The sequence below is a fragment of the Orcinus orca genome, chromosome 14 (assembly GCF_937001465.1).
Source record: "Orcinus orca chromosome 14, mOrcOrc1.1, whole genome shotgun sequence".
Taxonomy (NCBI): Eukaryota; Metazoa; Chordata; class Mammalia; order Artiodactyla; family Delphinidae; genus Orcinus; species Orcinus orca.
The window spans coordinates 6,937,507-6,958,944 of record NC_064572.1 but is presented as its reverse complement, the minus strand read 5'-3'; positions in this window follow the sequence as shown (position 1 = coordinate 6,958,944).

The following is a 21,438-nucleotide window of genomic DNA, read 5'->3' as shown; positions in this document are numbered from 1 at the left end:
CTTGCAAAAAAATGTGCTAGAATAGTTTGAAAATGGTTTGTACTTGACGGAATGCAGGGAGGGTGAGGTTTTCAAAACTGCTCTTTGCTTTGAGAGGAGAGTTGCTTTCAGTTGCTTTCAGAAATTTCTCTGCTCAATCCTTGGCAGATGTGCTTTTCTTGTTCTTATGGGAGGAAAAGTCACTAAAGGAGGAAGGGGAAAGCCCTCCCTTCCCTTCCTCTGATCCCCATCCTGCACACCTCCTGGGTCTAGCCCAGATGCAACCTTCACTTTAATCTGGGTCCCTGCTCCAGCCCCCAACCTCACTCCTCCCTCTGAACCCCTCACTGTCTGTGTATTTCCTTTGAAACAAGGTTTTCTATTGCATCTGCTTATCTTCCAAAGAAGATTGTGAGCTATGAGAGTACTTAACAAGGATTAAATGGACACTTAGCACCAGAAGCATTTGGTAACTAAATTAATGTTTATATGTATAACTGCATGCATTTCAGACGAGAAATTTTTAAAATTCTAATTAGGATGCCTTTGACTGCAAGAAACGGAAAACTCTGATTCCAATGTCCTTCTCAGTTAGAAATGTATGATCTCATGTGACAAGATGACCCAAGGTGAGACAGGTCCATGTTTAGCTAATCTGGCAACTCGACAATATCTTTGGGGACCAGAGACCTTCCTCCTTCTACTCTTCTACCTTCTACAGGTTGGCTTTGTCCCCATGGACAACTGCCCTCATGGTGGCAAAATGGCTGCACAGTTCCAGGTACCTCATCCAAAACAACAACGTCCAGAAGAAAAAGGAATGTCTTTTCCTTGTGCATTTTTTAGTTGTGCAAAATCTTTCTCAGAACCACCCCCACACACACACGAAAACCGACTCTCACATCTCCTTGGCCAGGAATTGCCCATTCTGAAACAATCAGCAAGGGGAATGGATGGTTGTAGATGGTTTATAGTCTAGAGTTTAGGATTTGCCCTGAGCTGAGGATAGGATCACCTTCCCAGTGGGAGAGACCCAAACAGAGCTGGGGCTCTGTTAGCAAAGAAAATGAGGGAGCATTCGGGATAAGGCAAAGCAATGTCTGCCACACTGGGATAGATGTTTCTCCGAAGAAGTGCAAATGGGCAATAAGCACAGGAAAAATGCTCCACACTATTAGTCATCAGGGAAACACAAATCAAACCACAATGAGATACTACTTTATACCCATTAGCGTAGTTATAATAAAAAAGAAAAAAGGAAAAGTGAGGAGGTAGAGAAATGGAAACCTTTGTTTATTGCTGGTAGGAATGTAAAATGGTCCAAATGCTGTGGAAAACAGCTTGGTGGTTTCTCAAAATGTTCCACATAGAATTATCCTAAGAGCCAGCAATTCAACTCCAAGGTATATATGCAAAAGAGTGGAAATCAGGGACTCAAACAGATCCTTGCACACCAGTGTTCACAGGGGCATTATTCACATAAGCCAAAAGGTGGAGAGGACCCATGTGCCCACAGCCAGGTGAGCAGGTAAACAAAATGCAGTATCTGTGAGATAATAGAAAATATATATTGGTCTCTGCCCCCCAGTTTCCAACACAGAGCTCCTAAAATCCTTATGCTTTTCCAAGTGATAATAAGAGCACTAGAAGCGGCTTTTTTTCTAATGAGGCAACTCTGGGTGGGCATCTGGCTGGCTCCTGGATGGGGGCTGGTCACCAGAAAGATGAAGCCATGATTAGAAGCTTGGATTTTTCAGCCACTTCATCCCTACCCTCCATCCTCCAGAAAGGAGGTGGGGGGCTGGGAATGGAGTTAATAATTGCTCATACCTACAAGAGGCAGCCTCCATGAATCCCAGCAGTAGGGGTTTGGAGAGCTTCCAGATTGGTGAGCACATCCACATGGGGCAGGTGATGCACCCCAACTCCACGGGCACAGAAGCTCCTGTGCTCAGGACCCTTCCAGACCTCACTCTTCGCATCGCTTCATCTGGTTATTCATCTGTATCCTTCATGATGTCCTTTAATAAACTGGCAAACATAAGTTAATATTCCCTTGTTTCTCTCTAGCAAATTAATCAAACCGGAGGAGGTTTTCATGGAAACTTCCAGTTTGTAGGCAGGTTGGACAGAAGTCGTGGGTCACCCGGGAACCTAGTATTTACAATTGGCATCTGAAATGGGGGGCAGTCTTGTGGGACTGAGCCCAATACCTGTGGGATCTGACACTATCTCCAAGTAGATTGTGTCAGAATTGAGTTAAATTGTAGGACACCCAGCTGGTGTCACAGAGAATTGCTTGGTGTGGGGAAAACCCCTACACATTTGGTGACCAGAAGGGGAGTGTCCTGTGGGAAAGTAAAGGAGAAACACACAGGGAGAGGAAAGACTGTAGATTTTACACACACACACACACACACACACACACACGACAGGAAATAAAGAGCTACCAATAATGCTTTATATACTCTAAATTATTATAAGAAATAGTTACTTTTCAATTTCCATTTATCTTTTTCCCATTTATTATGTTTTATTTAGTAAACATTTTCAGTTTCTTCCATTCCCTTAGTTGCAACACGTTTATAGTTTTGACTTTGCCTTGTTCCAGTTAATGGCAGCTCCTCCCTCCTCCCCTCCCCTCCCCCTCCATCCTTCCGTCTCCCTCCCTCCCTCCCTCCCTCCCTTCCTTCCTTCCTTCTTCTCCTTTCTTCCTCCCTTCCTTTCCTTCTCTCACCTGTGTGTCCCCTGCCCACAGGTCTCTGACCTTTGGACCACAGCTGTCAAGTCTTGACTCTTTTGGGCTCCATGGTCCCAGCGTCTGATTAGCTTGACGTGACCCGGACCCAGCTTGCTGAGCAGAGGGGAGGGCACCTCTCAACACTCCTCAGCACAGTGCATGGAGGGGGCTGGGGGGGGTGGCAGGAGGCGGTGGGGGGTGCTGGCTGTTCCCCTCGAGCTTTCCCTGCGATCTCTTTGCCCCAAAGTCCTGTGGCTTCTGCTCCGTCCTGTCAGAAGCTAAGGGGCAGCTCAGAGTGGACCTCACTGTGCTCGGTTTCCTATCTTGGTCCCTAAACCTCAGGTTGAAACCCTTTTCCTGCCCCCGCCTTCTTCCTAAACTCTTTCCCATCTCCGGGGGCCAATCCCACACTTTTAGTGATCCCAGGAGGAGTGGACTGTAATCGGTGGACACTAAAAAAAAAAAAAATTCTGAGAAGAAAAGATAGAAGCAAATTCACATATACCAAAGTATCAAATTTAGGGAGGGATTTCTGTCCATTTGTGTCTCTTAGCTTACAGAGCAGGTGAATGCAAACAGCCAGCATCCACCAGAGACTCACTCTGTAGGCAGACAAAATAGACTCCCAGCCCAAAGGCAGGGAGGCCGGCCTGTGTGGACAGAGGGAGCCAGGAGCAAAGGAGGTCTCAGTATAGTCAAAGAGCTCATACCCCCTACAGTGGGAGGGGCGAGGCAGCAGGAGACACCAGCCCCTCCACCTGTCGGTGGCATCACTTGGCCCCTCCAGTAAACACAGCTGTAAAGGGGTCCTCAGTAGTGACGATGACTTCCCAGCACGGGGTCCAGTCTGTGTCCTTCTCCCAGCCTCGGTCACAGATCCCTTCTGTGAGCGCAGGAAGACATCCTGGGCCGTGCACTCCTTGGGGATCGCTGCGCTGACTCACGTATAATGGACCAGAAACGCATCCTCCCATGTCTGTTACTTACATGGAAGCAGCTCTGGGAACTTCCCCAACCCCAGAAGGCGGTGATTTCTTAGGGACCTAATCAGAGCCCCCAGCCCGTCCCCGGGGGCACAGTTTTGCTCTCGGGGGCACAGGGGCACAAGCGGTTGGAAAGCTGAACTGGCGCAGGCCTTCGGGACCGGGAACACAGGACACAGAACCCAGACTCGGCAGCACGTCCTCGGTCTCCTGGCTTCGTGTTTGGGGCGAATCCGTAAAGGTCACCTGCACAACACTTGAGCAGATCTCCAGTTTCCAGAAGGGGAGAGTTCCTGGAGGTCCTGAGACCAGCACCCAAGAGGTGTAAGAGATCAAGTGGGCTGCCCTCCAAGTGGTCCCAAGGGGATGTGCTCCCACTTCTGCGAATTTCCCCCTCCACTTCCACAGCGGGGAGAGATGCTGAGTCCTGGGGAAAGGTGGGGGGGGGGCAGCTGCTGCCCACTGCCTATTAGCACCTAGGAGGGGGACAGACTTTCCCTGGGGAGGGGCTCAGCTCTGGCCCAGGTACATCCCAGCTCTGTGACCCTAGCAAGCTCCTGAAACTTGTGGAGCGTGGGCAGCTCATTCATAAAACAAGGAAAATCATGTCTCCCTTTATTCAGTTATCATGAAGATTAAATAAAGTTATGCATTTGAAGCAGTCAGCATACCCTGGCCATGGTAAGCATCTCAGTAAATAACAGCTGTTGGTAGTAATACCGACACAAAACCCCTAAAACGCAGAAGAGTCTCAGAAGTGAAGAATCTTAGAAGGGAATAAACCCCAGGGGTCGCTAGTCCGTCCTCAGCCGAAGTCCCTGCTCCTGCCCGCTCTGCCCAGCTCAGGCCTCTGCTTTCCGAGCAGCCGTGTCTCCCACACCCTGGGAATAAGACCGCAGGCTTGGGCGAGCGTGCTCAAGCTCGGAACGTAACCCTTCCGCAGGAAGGCCGAGTCCAGGGACACTAGTCGCCACTTAAAGTTCATCTTGTATGTTTCAGCTTCACGTGTGTCTTGCTGTTAGCTTGGAAAACTATTTTGTGTTTCACTGGAGCTTAACAAATGATAAAATATATAGAGAAATGGGCTTCCCTGGTGGCGCAGTGGTTGAGAGTCTGCCTGCCAATGCAGGGGACACGGGTTCGTGCCCCGGTCCGAGAAGATCCCACATGCCGCAGGGAGGCTGGGCCCGTGAGCCATGGCCGCTGAGCCTGCGCGTCCGGAGCCTGTGCTCCGCAACGGGAGAAGCCACAACAGTGAGAGGCCCGTGTCCGGCAAGAAAATAAAAAAGAAATGTATTTTCTCTGTCATTAGGTATTCTTCTGGTTCTGAGAAACTTCTTCCTGTTGAGATAAAGGGGAAAGGTTAGAGACAGTCTCCTGATTATTTAGCAACCCTAGATCTTGAGGCAACTGGGGCAATTCTAGAACTGCTACAGAGGTGGGATGGATGGAGGGTCACCAATCTGACTGGGAAAGGACATTAAGGGGAATAAAGTGTGCGGTCCTTAGCGTCTGGCGGAGAGGAACGAGGACACTTGCTCACATGCAGCGCACTTGCTATTATCTCCTCTACTTGACCCTACTTGGTCCTATTACAATTTAAAAATATCAAAATGCAAGAGCAAGGTCAAACACCCTCTGTGAGCTTCCACTGGGCGTCTGGAGGGAACGATTGTTCTTACACTTTCAATCTCCTTTACGCTGAGACTGGCCTATATGCGGGCACCAGAGCAGATAGTACAAGAGAAAGAGGCTTTTCTCCCAGAGGCCCAGCTGGGTTGTCTCCACCTCAGCCCCCAAGTTCCTTCACACAGCGGGGCAGTCTTACACAAGCAACTGAAAACAAAGAAGTTTAGGCAGCCCTTGTTTTTACTTATGTCGTTTTCATCGTGACCACGGTGGTTTTGAAGGTATTCAGTCCAGATTTCTGGGCTTCGCTATTTGTTTTCCCTGGATTCCCTCAGAGTTGCAGCAATAATTAATGACCCCATTACCATGTTCAGTGCCCCTTACCATTATTTATTAATCCAGCTTTAGAGGTAATGGGCCTGTCCTGGGGGGAAGTGGTGGCAGGGGCCCCGATGGGGGCAATTTCTCTGCCTCCCCAGGGTCTTTCTTAAAAAGCCTCAAGTCAGGCTTTGGGAACTGTAGCTGGGAAGAAATAGAGGCCTTGCTTCACTTCGTCTTGGCCTGTACTCCAGAAAGACACTGTGAAATTTTCAAATGATGGATTTTCACCATATTCCAAAGTAGGAGTTGCTGAAGTGGGACAAGAGGGTCTTCTCTGAAAACCAAGACCTGTGAAAGCAGCCGTGCGCGTGTCGTCAGGCAAAGCACCACGACGTGGGTGCGGAATTCCACTTCTCGGGCAGCTGTCAACGAGCCCAGGCCTTCGAATCAATTAACAAAAGCAACTGCTTTCTAAGAAAATCATCCAGACTGTGGAGGCTCCGGCCCTGCTTCCCGAAGCCTGTCTGTGTGTTGAACGCCTTCAGCCACTGACCTGAGCATTTCCCTCGGGCTTCTGTCCCAACTGTCCAGCAGGGATGTCATAGGATCTCACTAATTACGCCCCCCTTCCCTCCTCCAGGTACACAAAGCCGCAGGGCACCAAAGGCACCTATTTTTCTAGCCCAGTTGGCGGTGCTCAGCACAGTGTTTTATATTCCCCGAGGTGCTTACAGCACGCCCAACTTGATGGGACCAGTCCCCAGCATTCATCTGGGCTCTTCCATTCTCATTTCTTTGGAGTCTCTGGACCACGTTTCGGCATCTCGTCATCACCTCCAGGTAGAGGGAAGTGGAGGAGGGCCTCTGGAAGGAGGAGGACAGGAAGGGGCTCTCAACAGAGCCACAGACCAGCACCCAGCGAGCCCAGAGCTGCAACACCTCCACTCCATTCAGAGACAGATCTCTAGTTTTCTGACCAAAAATAATGAGGAAATGGGATCCCTAGATGGAAACGTGTCCTTCAATAAAAGGAAACCGTTGTCTGCATGAGGCTCTGGAGTCTGCCTGCCCTGGGCTGGCATTCTGGTTCAGCCATGGCAGCCAATGCCCTAAAGTCACCAGGCAGAGGCTTGCCCTTCTTGGAGACTGAGGTAGCGAGGGTTCTGACCTCACAAGGGTTTCTGGGAGGAGCAAATGAAGCAATGCTTGGGAAACACTTAGCGGCAGACAGAAAGCATCAGTAAGTAATACCCGAGGATTTTCAGTCACTCATTCTAATTACGCTTTCCCGTGTTAGTTGGCGTTTCCTGCACAATTTCTGTGTCCTTGTCCCTACTGGTTGGGAAGGGATCAGTGCACACTGAACACATGTGCGCATCACCCAGATAGGTGAGAACATGACAGAAACCAGTCAGGGAGGAGATTGTTTGTCACCACCCTCCCAGCATGGTCTGAAAACCAGACAAATGGAGTTGAAAACAAACAGCACCAGTCCTAAGCCAATCTCACCTCCAGAAAGGTTTCTTCCTCGACTCCTAACATTTTGCGTTCAGTCCAACACAGGCTCCGCGCACTGACTCTTGGGTAGGACCCAAGTCACTGACTTACCGGAATCTCCTCTTCCAACACAGGTCACTGAGCGCTGCAACGTCCCACCCGGGAGCAGTCAGTACAGTGTTCGCCTGCGGCCAGCACCACCTTTGGGGCAGCAGGGAAGTGAGAATCCCTGCAGAGGGCCGGTTCCCATCATTCACCCTGCCCTGCTCAGCTCCCAGAAGTTTGTTCTCTCCGCTGCTCAGAGCGGGTCACCCGGGCTCCACTTCGAGCTGTTCCCCAGCCTCCCCACTTCCATGCAGCCAGAAGATGCCGAGTGCCCAGGATGGGTTGGGGAGCGGAGCGGCAGCCTGGCGTGTGTGTAACAGGAGTACAGGGAAGCTGCAAGGCTGGGCCGTGAGGAGATGCAAGCTGACGAGGTGGAAGCCGTGTCTGCTCCCTGCCTGGGTGTGACCAAACCTTCTAGAACCCCCATGCCCTGCACCCCATACACGAGGGGGCCGTGATTTGCCTGTGTGAGTGTCATAAAACCTTAAAACGCTCCGAGGAATGATGCCTGATACACAGCAGAGGCTTAATCGTGTTGCTGTTATCGTTACTCTTTTTCCAATAATTTGATCCAACACAAGCAAAGAATGAGGGAGATGTACAGACAGATAGACTAGCTTCTTAACTAGATTTGCTGTGCTGACAAGCCAGGCAGGTGGGAGAGGGATTACAAACCACGTGTGGCTCCTTGGACTCTGCCCAGGATTCCCTCCCAGTTTGTTAGGACAGAAAGGAAGGGACCCTGCAGCTTAGAAGCAAAGCAAATGTAAGGACCTTGGGGGTTTGGGAATTAGGTATGAAATGCCTGGGATGTGGCTTCTTCTCCCAGGGGCTGTGTACAGTCATTTGTGGTTTTGAGGCCGGGGTAACTGCCATGTCCTGGGCTTTGGCCTCAGTCTTTGGCTTTCAACTACAAACCACACTGAGCGGGGCCAGGCAGCAGGCAGCTCTTCTCCGCCTTGGGAGCCAAGATGGGGCCCCTGGGGTGGGTGTGCCCTAGTGGAGCCCCCACTGCTCCTGAGGACACCAGCTGCAGGGAGGCCCCATTCAGAGGAAAGGGGGACACAGATGGTCACCCCTCCAGAGGTGATGTGGGGTAGAGAGAGGGCTTGGGGTTGGACAGATCTGAGCTCCAGCCGTGGAAATCCCTCCTTAGCACTCAGACATTTCTCTGACCCTCGGTTTCCTCCTTTATGGTGGTAGTAATAACACCTGCCTCAGGGTCATTGAGAGAACAAGTAAACCCAGTGCAGAGGAAGGGCCTGGAGCAGAGGAAGTATGGGGCGAGCATGCAGCACAGCACCCGTCCCCCACCCCCATCTGGGACAGTGAGCCTGCTGGGCCAGCCATGACCTTTCCAAGATGGCAGACCTAGCAAGTGGTGCAGCTCAGAGAAGAGCCCACAGCATCAGGCATCCGTGGTCTTCCGACAGACGACGTGTACTCCCCTCCCCTCCCCAAGACTCCATATACTGCCCTGAAGGCACCAACAGGCTGGCAGGATTGCTGCTCTCCCTGCCTCACCCACCCCGGCATCTCTGCACCATGCTGGATGACCTTCACAATATGCGAAATATGTCGCCAGGTGGGGTAAGTTGCTGCTGCTACCTATTCATCCCCAAGGATGCAAAAATTCCAAACATTCTGGCAGGCGAAGACTTGATGGCCATCCCTGAGCAGAGTGTTTCTAGGAAGGAAAACAGGAGCTTCTTGCTGAATATGCTAAATGTCAGAGATGAGCTCTAAGTGCAGGGCTAAGCGGTTCAGAAAAAGAGAGGAAGAGTGTGGCCTTAAAGCTACCGTGGGACCAGGACCACAGCTGGAGGTGGGAACCACCTCGGAGGGCTCTCGGGTTGGCGGGCCTGGAGAGGCAGCTCTGGGAAGTTTCACCTGCTCATTCCACAGGGACTGACTGCGTGCCTGGCTCCATCCTAGGGGCCAGGAAACATCACTGTGAATGAGGTCGCAGGGCGCCTGGTCTCATGAGACTTACACTCTGGCTTGGGGTGCGCAGCATACATCCAACAGGTAAATTAATAAACAAGAAACTGTTATGCTGTGGAAAATCCTGCACATGCTGTGCTGGAGGGGGTGCCCTTTAGGGTAGGCAGGAGGACTCCCTGGAGGAGCTGACGACTGAGACTAAGCTGAGTCATGAGAAAGCTGAGAGAAAATGGAGTCCTGTCTATGCAGCCGGGAAAGATTATACACACTTAAACCCAGAACTCTATACTCTGAGACCTTCACGGCTCTGGAAGAAATTATAATGTATAATTTATAGTTAGTCTGTAAAGTTAACTAGTTTTTAAAAACTTTTTAGTAACTTCCAGGTGAGAGACCAACATAGCATTCTACAACATTCTGATGCTGAGCTGTCTCCTAAAATGTGTACACAACTGGGCAGCCCCCAAAAGATCCTTCTGTGGACGCAGTGAGTGTCAGTGGGTGTGAAGGACCCTGTGGACCATGCACGTGGAGAGGCCAGGTTAAAGAAAGTCACTCCAAATCAGGGATCATTTGGTTACACGAAACAGGAACCCACTTGAAGAAGCTCAAATAAAGACTAATTTAATTTGAACAGTCAGGGTGTCATACGGACCCCAATGTGGGAGAGATCTAGGAACTGAAAGGCCTACAGAGCCGAGAACTCCCCTCTCAGAGGCCACATGGGTATTTATTTTTTAATTTAATATGTTTACAATACTAGTCACCTGTGGGGTTGCTTTTCATAATTTTTTTTTTTTAAAGAAGATGTTGGGGGTAGGAGTTTATTAATTAATTTTTGCTGTGCTGGGTCTTCGTTCCTGTGCAAGGGCTTTCTCTAGTTGTGGCAAGTGGGGGCCACTCTTCATCGTGGTGCGCGGGCCTCTCACTGTCGCGGCCTCTCTTGTTGCGGAGCACAGGCTCCAGACGCGCAGGCTCAGTAGTTGTGGCTCACGGGCCTAGTTGCTCCGCGGCATGTGGGATCCTCCCAGACCAGGGCTCAAACCTGGGTCCCCTGCATTAGCAGGCAGACTCTCAACCACTGCACCACCAGGGAAGCCCCATAATTTTTTATTGCGGTAAAATCTATATAACACAAACTTTGTCATTTGACCATTTAAAATTCCAGCACCCCTGCCATGTCGGGTTCTGATGTTTGTCCCATCTCTTCAAATTATGTGTTTGCCTATTGGTATCCCTTCATTTTTTCTTGACACCCAGACATGATGTGGCACTGCTGTAAGGGGGTCTTTAGTGATGCCATGAGGTGCGGGAGGGAAGGCATTCCACTGTCCTGATTCGTTCTCTGTCTTTTAGTGAGTATGTGCCCCTGGGCCATGAATTTCACAAGGGCTGTTCAGTGTTTTTCTCCTTTCTTGGATGGAGCAGGGTGGCTAGAGCTGGCTGCAGTTGGATATTCCCCTTTCCCGGGTCAGTTAGGCTCTAGTTAACTAATTTCCCCTGAAGGCAGGCCTTCATATATTTCAAACTGGTCCATTTTCCCCTCTCCCTGCTAGAAGCCAAAGGGGATTTCCCCTGGACATTCATTCAGGTGAGAACCTGGTCAAGTTCAGGTCTATGAGTTACTTTGAGTTAATTGTTGTAAATGGTGTGAGGTAAAGGTCCAAATGAATTTTGCATTTCTCAGCAGCATTTGTTGAAAAGACTTCCCTTTCCCTGTTGAATGATTTTGGCATCCTTGTCAATGATCAGTTGACCATACATATGAGAGTTTATTTCTGGGCTCTGTCATTAGGTAGTCTTCCATTGGTCTCTATGTCTGTCTTTGTGTCAGTAGTACACTGTTTCGATTACTATAGCTTTTGTAATAAGTTTTGAAATCAGATGGTGTGAGACTTTGTTCTTATTTTTCAGGATTGTTTTGACTATTTGGAGTTTCTATCAATTTATTTTGTTACTTTACATGTGCGATGTGTTCCTGTTTCTTGGATGTCTTGTAATTTTTTGTTGAAACCCAGACATTTGAATCTTATAAAGTAGTAAATCTGGAAATCAGATTCTCTCCCTTCCTTAGGGTTTGCTGGATTTATTTTCCCATGTGAAAACTATAATGGTCTATTTGTTTGGTGACTTTCCCTAACTAGTTTTGCAGAGACTGAATTCCTTGTCATGTGTGGCCACTGAAGTCTCTGTTCTTTAGTTTTATGCAGTTAGTGTTTTCACAGAGATTTCCTTAAGTGCTAGGAGCTAAAAAAAACAAAACCAAAACCAAAGAAACACAAAAATCACTTCTCCTAGTCTTTGCCAGGTGGCTCTGTGCCAGGTCACTCCTTCAACACTGAGCCAGGCTTGCACTGAGCCTAGAGATCAGCCCCAAGTTAGGCTTAGGGTCTTTTCATGTCCTGTCTCTCTGGCCCCGGGCATATGCATAGGCTCCAGGGTCTTAATTTTAATCTTTTTAAAAGTCCTAATTTCCTAAAGAAACTCTCAAGCTTTTGCTCCCAGGTCTTAGGCACTCTGTGGATGTGTTAGACAGCCTGTTTATGTTTCCATCATAATCTTTTGCCCCAGGTATCTGTGGGTTGATAGTTCATCTTGCAGTGTCTTCAAGCAATACCTGCTGCTTTCCTGGCCTGAGTTGTGAGTCAGGCAAAACAGACATTGTTTCCCTTGTGTCAGTTCTCCAGGTAGCCCCTGGATGGGTTAGAACAGACACCCACAATAATCAGCAGGGTTCCCACACTGGTAACGTGGCTGCCGAGCAGGGGAGGTAGGACTAAGACAAGGGAAACCCTGCTGATCCTTCCTACCATGTTGAAGCCATCTTTTTTTTTTTTTTTTTTTGATTCAGCATGTGCTTGGTTGCCATAAACTTTGTCTATTTTCTAGAGTCCTGACAAAGTTGGGTCTGGCTGTTTCTGCTAATTTTTTGTTTGTTTGTTTGAATTTAATTAATTAATTAATTGATTCTTATACAATTTTTAAAGGTTACTTTCCAATTTACAGTTATTACAAAATATTGGCTATAGTGTACAATACGTCCTTGAGCCTGTATTACACTCAATAGTTTGTACTTCCCACTCCCCAACCCCTATATTGCCTTTCCCTGATTCCCTCTCCCCACTGGTAACCACTAGTTTGTCCTCTGTATCTGTGAGTCTGCTTCTTTTTGGTTATATTCACTAGTTTGTTTTAGTTTTTAGATTCCACATGTAAAGGATATCACACAGTGTTTGTCTTTCTCTTTCTGACTTATTTCACTTAGCATAATGCCCTCTAAGTCTTCTTTTTTAAGGCTGAGTAATATTCCATTGTATATATATACCACATCTTTATCCATTCACCTGTGATGGACACTTAGGTGGTTTCTTGGCTATTATAGTGCTGCTATGAACATTGTGGTGTATATATCTTTTCGAATTCGTATTTTTGGTTTTTTCGGGTATATACCCAGGAATGGAATTGCTGGGTCATATGGTAGTTCTATTTTTAGTTTTATGAGAAACCTCCATACTGTTCTCCATAGTGGCTGCACCAATTTACATTCCCACCAACAGTGTAGGAAGGTTCCCTTTTCCCCAAACCCTTCCCCACACACTTGCCAACATTTGTTATTTGTGTTCTTTTTGACGATAGCCATTCTGATAGGTGTGAGGTAATATCTCACTGTGGTTTTTTTGTTTGTTTTTTATTTTATTTATTTTTTTTGGCTGTGCTGGGTCTTTGTTGCTGTGCGTGGGCTTTCTCTAGTTGCGGTGAGCGGGGGCTACTCTTCATTGCACTGAGCGGGCTTCTTATTGCGGTGGCTTCTCTTGTCAAAGAGCTCTAGGCACGTGGGCTTCAGTAGTTGTGGCATGTGGGCTCAGTAGTTGTGGCTTGCGGGCTCTAGAGCGCGAGCTCAGTAGTTGTGGTGCATGGGCTTAGTTGCCCCGCGGCATGTGGAATCTTCCTGGACCAGGGATAGAACCCGTGTCCCCTTCACTGGCAGGCAGATTCTTAACCACTGGACCACCAGGGAAGTCCTCACTGTGGTTTTGACTTGTATTTCCCTGATGATTAGTGATGTTGAGCATCTTTTCATATGCCTGTTGGCCATCTGCATTTCCTCTTCAGAAAAATGTCTATTGAGTTCTTCTGCCCATTTTTAAATCAGGTTGGGTTTTTTTTTGAGCTGTTTATATATGTTGGATATTAATCTCTTATTGGTCATGTCACTTACAAATATTTTCTCCCATTCAGTAAGCTGTCTTTTCATTTTGTCAATGGTTTTCTTTGCTGTGCAAAAACTTTTAAGTTTAATTAGGTTCCATTTATTTATTTTTGTTTTTACTTCCTTTACTTTAAGAGGCAGATCCAAAAAATATTGAAATTTATGGCAAAGAGGGTTCTGCCTATGTTTTCCTCTAGGAGTTTTTTCATGTTTCTGTGCTGGTTCAAGAGCTTGGGGCTGCCAACTCCACCATTTTGTGCAGTCACAGTCCCCTGGTGGTTTTTTGCCTTATATTTTTCTCTGCAAATCAATCCCATTCTCCTCTTCTCCCTAAAGACCAGTTCTCTTTTCTTGGTCATTGTTGCAAATAGCTCCAAAATGTCCACAACATGGCGGCCTCAATACCCAGGACTGGGTCACATCATGGTCCAGCACCCTAACTGACTAGGTCCAGTTTTCTAAGTCCCAAAAACCAAGTGTCAGGACGTTGAACCTGATTGGCTCAGCTCAAGTGCCTTGGCTCAATCAGCTGTCAGGGGAGGGAGTCCCACGACCCACTTCCTACTCAGCAGGGGAAGAGGGAGGGGTTCTCTTGGAAGAGGGCTAGGCTGGTTCCCTAAAAATTAGCCTGGGGCAGGGAGAAGTGTTGAGTATCTCAGTATAACCATGAAACACAACCCTTCCCTGCAGGGCTTCTAAGAGGAGCACAGTAAGATGACCCAGTCATACTTAAACATGAAACCATTTTTTTTTTTCTCAGAAGAGCTTCCAGCTTTAGTGTTTAGTGGAATATAAATTATACAGACATTGCTTTAGGAGTCCAATAAAAAGTTGAATTTGAAAAGTGAAGATTCAGATGGCATCCGTAACCTTCATCCCTGCCCTTCTGGCTGTGTGCCTGGTACTTCGGTGGATGGGGCCCTGAGCTGGGTGCAGCCCTGGGCTGGGTGGGGTACAGATGTTCATTTTCTGAGCAAAGGTTGGGTTCCTGAGAGCTTGTGACAGGCACCGGTATGCCAAGGATCACGAAGATTTCTCCACCTCCTTGTTTAACATGTTTAAATCCTGCCCGCTCCGAAGGAAGGGACACCTACAACACAAGTGAGAGCGATGAATAGAAGCCAGGAGGAGGCCTGGCTCTGGCTTGGGTTTGCCACCTTCTAGCCAAGCAGGGACTACGTTTCTTCACCCAGAAGTAAGGAGCTCAGACCCAACAGGTGGTTTCCAGGGGCTTTGTTTCTTTGTTTTTTCAATTTTTGCTTTAAAAGCAGAAACTTGTCTTTAAGATAAACTATATGCAGAGCCCCAGTATATTAAAAAAAGACAGAAGCAGAACTGGCCTAGTGGAGTGCGTGGGGGGGACCCAGAAGCTGGTCACCAGAGGTTCCCGTGGGCTGAGTGTTCCCTGACCTTCGTGGGGCTGTCCTTTCACACGGGCACCTGGCTCCCTGTGTCATGAGCTCTCCCAGGGCCACGTGGTCTTATGTCCCCAGTTAGACCATAAGGCCTTGCAGGCAGGGCTGCCTTACAGATTCTTGTTATGTCTGATAGTGGGAGCTGATGATAATTAATAATAATAATAATAATAGTGGGACCACCAGATAAGCATCTGTGACAAGTGCTGCCTCGGCTGTAGGCTGTCCCAGCTTTCTGGATTTCACAGGGTAGTCAGTGATCTGTTTTGCCAAAAATGTGTGTTTAAGAAGACAATTTTCACTGCCTCAGTGAAGACCCCCAGTTCTTTAAAGAAAGGGCTTCTTAACAATAATAAAATAGCTGGTGACGGGGAACCACGGCTCTAGAGCAATTTCACGTCCTTGGCTTTGCTTGGCTGCCTGCCTGTCCTCACCGGCAACGTGACCTTGGGTCTGTGGGCCCGTTCAGGTGTGGCCTCTGGTCTTTGTGCTTCCTGGTTACGACATGCCTGAGCCAGATCCCAAGGGCAGCTGGCCACGAAGGCTGACCCATCACTGGGACTGGCCCTGTGACATGTCTGCATTTGGGCCAAGGTCCTGCCTGTGGGTCAATGGGACATGCCACCTGGGCCTTGACATCTGGAACAAAGGAGGCCTGAGGTTATTCAAAGTAAACAAAACAGCCCGACCCCCAGAACCACCCATGGAGGCAGAGACAGAAGCAAAGTGGCGTGGTCTCTGTCCTCAGCTGGGGACAGACAGGGAGACGGGTTGTGAAAGCCAGCCCACGATGTTTCCACAGAGGATAAAGCGCTGCAGTTACCCAGAGGTGGAGGGAATCCCGCGGTCTGGGGCCGTGGAAGGAGGTGTATGTGCGAGCAGCCTGGGAAGCTGCTCCAGGAGAAGCAGTGAGATGGTTCTCAGAGGATGCGGGCAGAGGGGCACGAAAGCCCGACAGCACCAGTAACTTGGGAAGAATGTGTCCATAGCATCCTCCCAACGAGATCATTTTCTTCAAAGTCAAGTGTGGAAAAGACGCCACCCATGATTCTGCTGTCCACAGACCCCCACCCCCACCCCCAACTCGGGGCCAAGTCACCGCCAGGAGCCACCATTCAGGGCAGCTCGAGCTTTGCAGCTGGCTGGGCCCTGAGTCCAGCACGGCATGGAGGCCTGAGGTGGAACCAGGAGACCCAGCTGTGTTGAGAGGGCTTGCATCCCCCAGAAGGCTCACCTTGGGGTGGCCCTGAGGAACTCTTGGTCAAGGTGTCTGCATGATATCTGGGGAGAGTCAAGACCCTTGGCTGATTAGGGAGGTTCCTGGGTCTGTAGAATGGATTCCAGGCCGCATCTGAAGCTTCAGGCCCAGGTTCTGGGCTGTGTGGTCCTTCTGCATCAGAGAAGCCCCATGAGATGGGGCAGGGGCAAGGGTCCTGGAGGCCCCTACCCCATCCTCGCCTGGGCTGGAACTTCGGCAGGGCTGACACCCTCCATGCGTGAGCTCCGAAGTCAGTGAAGACTCAGAGTCATGTCCAGCGTGTGGACCCAGAAAGACCCCAGAGAGGGGATGGGTGAGTTCTCAGTGTTGGGAGAGGTGGGGGACAGGACACAGAGAAAAGAGAGTGGGGCGGGTGCTCCAGGTCGAGTGAGGGGCTAGTATAGAGAAGAGGGGGGATCTCCAGCCTCCTCCTGGAAGAGCCGCATGTTTTCTCACAAAGGCTGGTAACTCCCGGCGGCAGCCTGTGATGGCCCGACTTCCTAAGCAGATGTCTCCATGCCCTTCAAGATCAGGTCCGTCTGGGGCCCCAAGTGATAAACCCGTGATTGGATCGGCACAAGCAGGCCGGGTAGGATGCCTTCAGAATACGTGGGAGAAGCTGCACACAGCCAGACAGCTCAGGCCACCAGCACCCAATGAATGAGCACTGAGCGGATGGTGTTTATACAGAGGGGGGTTGTTGTGGGTTGAATTGTGTCCCCCCCAAGACAATGAAGTCCTAACCCCCAGTACCTGTGAACTCGAGGGGGTGTTTGGAGATAGAGTCTTCACAGATGATCAAGATGATTTCCTATAAGAAGGGGGAATTTATACACACTACTATATATAAAAAATAGATAAACTACAAGGACTGACTCTATAGAACAGGGAACTATAGTCAATATCTTGTAGTAACTAGTAACCTATAGTGGAAAAGTATACATATATATATATATAAAAACACTGTAAATCAACTATACTTCAATTTGAAAAAAGAAGAGGAAATTTGGACACAAAGACAGACTGACACAGAGAGAAAGCTATTTGAAGATACAGGAAGGAAACCATTCACAGGCCAAGGAAAGCCAGGACCAGTGGAAGCCAGGAGATAGGCCTGGGACAGATCTTCCCTCCCAGACCTCAGAAGGAACCAGTCCTGCCAACACCTTGACCTTGGACTTCCAGTCTCCAGAACTGGGAGACAATAAATTTCTGTTGTTTAAACCACTCTGTGTGTGGTACTTTGTTACAGAAGCCCCACAAAACTAGGGTGTTGGCTTATCATCTGAAAAAGTCTCCAGACTGGTGATAAGAATAAGTTATGAAGGTTTAGAAATAGATTCTGTTCCTGAGATAACTGCCAGGCTTTCCCCCATCAATCCATGTCAGTTCTATCTACACGGGACACTGCAGTGAGTAATAGGTCCCTCAGTCCACCTTGGCTCTCCTGCAGCGTCTGATGAGTCCTTTCCCCAGAAAACTGCCTGCACACACACTCAGAACAGACACGGCTGAGTGAGATAAGTCAGACAGAGAAAGGCAAATACGGTATGATATCACTTCTATGGAGAACCTAAAAATACAACAAACTAGTGACTATAACACAAAAGAAGCAGACTCACCGCCTGCCGATGCAGGGGACACGTGTTCGTGCCCCGGTCCGGGAAGATCCCACATGCCGCGGAGCGGCTGGGCCCGTGAGCCATGGCCGCTGAGCCTGTGCGTCCGGAGCCTGTGCTCCGCAGCGGGAGAGGCCGCAAGAGTGAGAGGCCCGTGTACCGCAAAAAAAAAAAAAAAAAAGAAGAAGCAGACTCAGATATAAAGAATAAACTAGTAGTTACCAGTAGGGGGGGAGAGCAATAAGTCTGTCTGACTTACAGGGGTAGCAGATTAAGAGTACAAACTACTATGTATGAAATAAACAAGCTACAAGGATATATTGTACAGCCCAGGGAATATAGCCAATATTTTACAATAACTGTGAATAGAAAGTAACATTTAAATATTGTATAAAGATAAAAAATGAAAAAGAAAAAGCAGACACAGCCTTCCACACAAATCTCAGGGGCTTGTACGCCCAGGCACTAGTGCAAAGAGTTAGGGGAAAAGGAAGAGCGATGGCCCATTGCGTGACGTGCCAGCAGAACTGGACAGAGAAAGCCAGGGGTGCTTCACTGGGATCTTGAGGACCGCAGGCCTGTCTCGTGGACCCTGGCAACAACCTTTGTGAGAAGTGATGCAGGAAGAAGTCGCTGGTGATTAAGGATGTGCCCGGAGGGAGTCGGTGCCCATCCTGACTCATCCGCATGCACCCCTGTGACTGGTGCTGTCGGCCCTGCCTTGGTTACATGTCGGAACTGCCCCGCAGGTGCCCGATCTCCTGTGTTCCGTCCCCAGAGGCATGGCGGTGCGAGCAGCTTGGAGAAGAAGCTGCCCCCTCTGCTCCTGGGCACGAAGCGCTACCATCCCATTGCCCAGGGCTCAGTGGCCTCGATTTCATTTGCTCCAAGGTCAAATGAAAGGTTCTCAACAGACAGCTCCCAGGAAAATGCTCACTGACACCCAACCCTCCAGTAGACCCTCAAACAGTCATGTTACACACGAGACCTGATCAGGAGCACCTTCCTGGGAGAGCGCACTGGGCCAGCCCTGGTCCAGCTCCCGTCCTGTCTCATTTGCAGGTGCTCTGCTAGGTTGCAGCAAAGGCAACAGGTATTTGACAGCATTGTTTTAATGGGACCATGACCACACTGCAACAACCCACCCTAAATCACTCATTGCCCCTTGTAGCTAAAAAGAGTCCAAAAGAATAAAGGCACTCCCTGGCTTGTGTCACACGAATTTCCACAAGATAACATTCACAGCCCTGTACCTGGGTCCCCCACTCTGCCCCGCATCCTCAGTGTCACCCCACCTGCAGCCCACTCTTTCCCCTCCTCAGGGAAAGGAGGCTGCCAGGAGGAGTCTGCAGGGGCTGAGAAGTGACCTGGTACTGTGGCCTTGTAGGTGGTATCCCAGACTCACATCTGACTCCACAACTGATTTGGAGGCTCTCCACAGAATGGGGAAAAGGGACAAAACAGAAACGGAAATCAGTGAGAAGTATGTGGTGACAGACTCTTCATCACGGACACTCATCACCGTTGCCCCACTGGACTGGCTCTGCTGTACCTAATACTGTCTGTTTTCCAATGTAATTGGTGCCTTGAAAAAAAAGATTGCAATCAGATGCCCATCACCCCTGCCTTTCTCCCTGTTATGGGCTAAGTTGTGTCCCCCACAAATTTATATGTCGAAGTTCTAACCCTTAGGACCTCCAAATATGACTATATTTGACCATAGGGCCTTTAAAGGGGTAACTAAGTTAAAATGAGGTCATCAGGGTGGACCCTAATCCAATACAACCAGTGTCCGTATAAAAAGAGGAGACTAGGACCCAGACATGCACAGAGGGGGGAGGGCGTGAAGACACGGGAGCAGACGGCCACGGACAAGCAAGGACAGAGGCCCTGGAGGAAACTGACGCTGCCGACACTGTGGTCTTGGACTTCCAGCCTCCAGAACCTTGAGTTGTTGAATGTCTGTTGAAGCCCCGGTCTGCAGTACTTGCCTATGGCAGTACATGGAAATACGTAACATTTGTAAAGAAGGGGTAAAATAGTTTAAAAGAAAGTTTTTTACCCATTTTCCTTTGGATCCTACAACACCCATGTGAGACGTTATGCCCATTTTCCAGGTGGAGGAACTGAGGTGCAGGAAACACCCAGCAGAGCTCCTCCTCTCGCCAGCTCGTTCCTTCCCATCGACTACCTTTTATGAAAAAACCAAGTCAGTCTAAGGATTCTGGTGCTTGATCTTGACACACATCACCATACAGACATGGAATGTTTATGGAAATATCCTGCAAGGGTGGGATGCCACTGCCTCTTATTCTCACACTTTTGCCTGAATTCTTACTTCTCCCTGCTTGTACACCTGCATCTCCGCTGGGAATCTTCATGATGATGGAACTGAACAGGCAGAATCCACATCCGTAAGACAGAGTGTTGGAGGTCGAGCCCTGCTCGCTCAGCACGGACAGGGTGTCAGAGCTGCTTCATACATGGAAATCCAAGTGTGAGATGGCAGGTGGGAGCATTCAGGGGTCCTGGGGAGCTGTGGGCACCCTAGGAAAAATGGGGCTGCCCAGACATCAGTCTGCACGTGCACTTACCTGAGCTCCCCACTGCGTGTCAGAACCTTAAAGACAAACACTGCTTGCCTCATTCCATTCCAGTACTATTCCCCACCACCACCCTGGGTTTTATACATGATTTTTTTTTTTTTTTGCTATTGCTGCATCACAAATACACTTGCCAATCGTCTCAGTTTGTCTAGGACTGTGGATTTTACTGAAACTCATAACTTTCAGTGCTCAAACTAGAACAGCCCCAGGCAAACACAGACTGTTGGTCAGCCAAATAACAAATTGTCCTAAAATTTGTTTCTTTTTCTTTCTTTATTTTTTTGTACATCAGGTTCTTATTAGTCATCAATTTTATACACATCAGTGTATACATGTCAATCCCAATTGCCCAATTCATCACACCACCATCCCCACCCCCTGCTGCTTTCCTGCCTTGGTGTCCATACGTTTGTTCTCTACATCTGTGTCTCAACTTCTGCCCTGCAAACCAGTTCATCTGTACCATTTTTCTAGGTTCCACATATATGCATTAATATACAATATTTGTTTTTCTCTTTCTGACTTACTTCACTCTGTATGATAGTCTCTATATCCATCCACGTCTCAACAAATGACCCAATTTCCTTCCTTTTTATGGCTGAGCAATATTCCATTGTATATATGTACCACTTCTTCTTTATCCATTCATCTGTCGATGGGCATTTAAGTTGCTTCCATGACCTCGCTATTGTAAATAGTGCTGAAATGAACATTGGGGTGCATGGGTCTTTTTGAATTATGGTTTTCTCTGGGTATATGCCCAGTAGTGGGATTGCTGGATCATATGGTAATTCTATTTTTAGTTTTTTAAGGAACCTCCATATTGTCCTCCATAGTGGCTGTATCAATTTACATTCCCACCAACAGTGCAAGAGGGTTCCCTTTTCTCCACACCCTCTCCAGCATTTGTTGTTTGTAGATTTTCTGACGATGCCCATTCTAACCGGTGTGAGGTGATACCTCATTGTAGTTTTGATTTGCATTTCTCTAATAATTAGTGATGTTGAGCAGCTTTTCATGTGCTTCTTGGCCATCTGTATGTCTTCTTTGGAGAAATGTCTATGTAGGTCTTCTGCACATTTTTGGATTGGGTTGTTTGTTTTTCTAATATTGAGCTGCATGAGCTGTTTAT